Source organism: Phyllostomus hastatus, unplaced genomic scaffold, assembly GCF_019186645.2.
Source record: "Phyllostomus hastatus isolate PE091 unplaced genomic scaffold, TTU_PhHast_1.1 phas_contig_40, whole genome shotgun sequence".
Lineage (NCBI taxonomy): Eukaryota > Metazoa > Chordata > Mammalia > Chiroptera > Phyllostomidae > Phyllostomus > Phyllostomus hastatus.
Genome location: NW_025333872.1, coordinates 64268736 through 64272590, shown reverse-complemented (window position 1 = coordinate 64272590; position 3855 = coordinate 64268736).

The following is a 3855-nucleotide window of genomic DNA, read 5'->3' as shown; positions in this document are numbered from 1 at the left end:
TTTGGACTGTCAGTCATAGCAACAGGAGACTGGAGGCCACCTTGTAAGGAGTTGTTCAAAAATTAGGTTTCACCAGGTAGTGGCCAGTTCGGTGGACCTCGTACATTAGAAAGCCAAATTCACATTCCCTCAGCCTTAAATAAACTCTGCCTTTTAAGTAATTAGCCTTAAAACTGTCTTTAGTAGCACAATAGTTTGAATCAATTCAGAGATTAGATAGACAAATAGTAAGATTGTATAAGATTTTAAGTAATTATTAGTATAGTAAGACAAATTGGTCATTGACAACTTTGACACACACATGAACCAGTCACGCTATCTTCAACCACAAAAGCCGTGCTAACCATCACTTCAGTAACTTCCCATCTGTAGTCTCCTGGAGCTGTACCAACTGGGTAACTCAAAACAACAGAAATGTATTCTCACATGGTTCTGGAGGCCTGAGGTCAGCATCAAGGTGTCCTCAGGGCTGAATCCCTCGGAGAAGGCAAGGGGAGAATACACTTGAGACCTTCCTTGGCCTGGGGTGCCGCTCTCCAGTCCCTGCCTCTGTGGTCTCATTGCAGCCTCCAAGTGTGTGTCCTCTCCCGTGTCCCCGGTTTCTCCCTCTGTCCTCTCTTTTAAGGGCGCTTGTGATGGCATTTAGGGCCCACCCATATAATGTCCTCATCTCAGGACCCTTATGTAATCACACCTGTCATTTCAGGAGAGGGGAGGGAGGAGGGAAGATGAATGGGGAGGGGACGAAAGGAGGAAGAAAGCGAGAAACTGTAAAAATACTAGAAGAAATATGGATAAATTCCTCTATAATCTGTAACTGGGGGAAGATATTCAAAATATGAATCAAAATCTAGAACCAATAAAATACTGATAAATTTAGCCACAAAAATGAAAACTGTTCACATGTAAAAAAAATTAAAATCAAAGGTAAATAAGCTGAGATGAAAATGTTTGCAACTTATATCACAAAGGACAATTAACAATACTCATTAAGAGTTCGTGAAAAGAATATATACCAGAAAACAAGAAAAATGGGTAAAGACATGCACATTCACAGAATGAGAGGAAATGGTTTATAAATATCAAAAAGGCCTTCAACCTCACCTCCTCTCTCTCTCCCTCTCCAAAATTAAAGTGGAAGAAATATTTTAAGACAACAGCCTTGCAAGCTGCACAATGTCACGTCTCACACATACTGTAAATCAGACACAGGGCCAACCCAGATTCAAGGAAAGAGGAAATAGACTCTACTTGGTTAAAGAAAACCGGCAATGTAACATTGCAAAATAAAGCATGTGGGACGGGAACTATTGTTACAGCCATCCTTGGAAATGTAATCTACCTACCATAAAATGCAAATTGAAACAATAAATATTTCTCACCCATTAAATTCACAAACATCTAGAAGCTGACAACACACTCGAAGGAAACAGGTACTCTCAGATATTGCCAAGTGGGAGTATGGCTCAGGGCCGATGAGGGGGAATTTGGCAATATTATCCTCTCACACAGCAATTATAGTCCTATTTCTACCTCCATGAATAGGATATCTATATTATACATGCTCACTTCATTACCTTCACTTTTCTTTTTTGGCACCCACCAGCACAAGCAGGGGGAAGCTGTGAGTTTCTTTTAAGTGAATTAACGGCATCAATTGATATGCCAGCAGCATCATGGCTGGCCTTATATACCATCTTACACTCTGAGGACCTCAGAGTATATCAGACAGAGGGTCTGGTTTTGCAACAACTTGATCAACATCTGCATGTTTATGCAGAGATGAGCTTCAGCTTCTAAGTCACTCATAAATTAATATTTAATGAAATCATCTGCCTGGGTATTTCTTGTGCTTTCCTGTTAACCTCCTGAATCCTTCATATTTGGTGTTGCACCTCACACTCCAAAGTCAATTACAGACTCACCAGGATTACCACACATATCCTATGTACATCTGAGCAAATGTAGCTTATTTCTCTGTAACTATCCCTCATAAGTCAGCTGTCTCCAGGCCAAGGAAAATCTCTTTATCATTACTTATTTGAGTTACAGGTAGTAGCTGGGGAAATCATATTAGACTTCAATCAATGTTAATTTCAGAGCTAAAAATGACCACTAGATGAATTATTTAAAAACAAGAGGCAAAGAAATTCACCATTCATACATTGTTCTTGGAGATATGACCTCAAAGACAACACAGGATGCATTATAGCATTTCAAAGATCATTTTTGAAGAACTACATGAAATCAATTACCCACAGAATGAAGGTAACATGATGTATACAGAACAGGTAACTTGAATCATGGGATTTCTTATACATACATGTGTAAAATACTACTGTAAGAAACACTACTGTATCTTGACATGTATAATGCACACCTTTTTGCACAAATTTCTGACGGAAAAAATAAGGGCACGCATCATCATGGATAGTACTAATTCCATATCCATATTAATGTTTTTAATTCTTTTATTGATGCTTATGCATTAAAAGTGTAACTCTAGAAAGCAATAACAATATTCATGTGCAAAATAATACCCTGGAATATGATAATCAGTTTTGTTTCTAAATACAAATAAAAATTGAATTAAAAAATTTAAAACTAAAGATTTTTATTCCTGAAAGTTTGGGCTAAAAATGTGGGTGTGCATTATACACAGGAGCACATTATATACAGCAAAATATGGTACTTTCTTTCAAATAACCTTAAACAATAAGCTGATAAGCTTTGAAAAACTGTTAGGTGTCTCAAAATGTCAAAGATAAATGTGAAAATAATGAATAGACCTCATGAGTGGAAAAAAGTTAAGTGTTTCATATAATTAAAATATGCATGTTTATTTCACCTCAAAACTATGATCTATACATTCAAATCTAAACAAAGCTGTATTTTTATAATTGCTCTACAGCATATTTTAGGCAACATCCATCACCACCCCTCCCCAAAGAAATCAAGATTTTTCAGGCTCAGCACTACTGACATTTGAGGTCTGATAATTCTGTTTTGAAGTCTGTCTTAGCCTTTCGCAGGAGGTACTAGTACTCCCGTCTCCCCACCCTCACCCCCACCCCCACTATGAAACAACAACGTCTACGTTGCCTAATGTCCACTTGGGGGCAGAATCGCTCCACTTGAGAACCACAACAGACAAATGCTTTGTCAAACTTCTCCAGTTAAGTAACTCCCACATTTTTATGTCCCATTTTCTTTCCAATTATCCAAAATCTAGTTAAAATACAGGTTCCTGTCTGGAGAAAACAGTTGTTTACTATTACCACTGCCCATCTACTCCATTAAAGTTTGTAAAAATAAGACATTTCAGGCAGTTGTTATATACAACTGTTACTGAGGAATAATACTGCAAAATATACATTTATTAAATCCATAAAAGATATAAGTTAAAATCAATCTTCATCAGAACAGAAATATGAGATACACACTAACTGTGCTGCTAGCACTCACCTACACTGATTTTTTTCATTTTGCTCAAGCCTTTCCTTCTCCAAACAGATCTTTCCTCATCCACATAAAAGCAACTTAGAACTACTAGTGCTAATGAATGAGAATATAATTATGGTCAACAGCAGAGAGTTTGATCTCAGAATACATCTAATTTTTATTTTTTGCCATCATCTGGATATGAATCCAGATGCCAAAATTATAGTCATTGCATCTCTAGAAGGTAGAAGGTAGAAGGACAATAAATACAGAATTAGCTGAAGCATCTGGCCCAAGGTTAAATATTCATTCAGGGTTACTGAATGTAAACTGTAATTTTTCCATTTTATCACATGGTAATATAATTGTTTATATCCAAACACAATAAATACAAAATAGAATGCAAAACTCTCA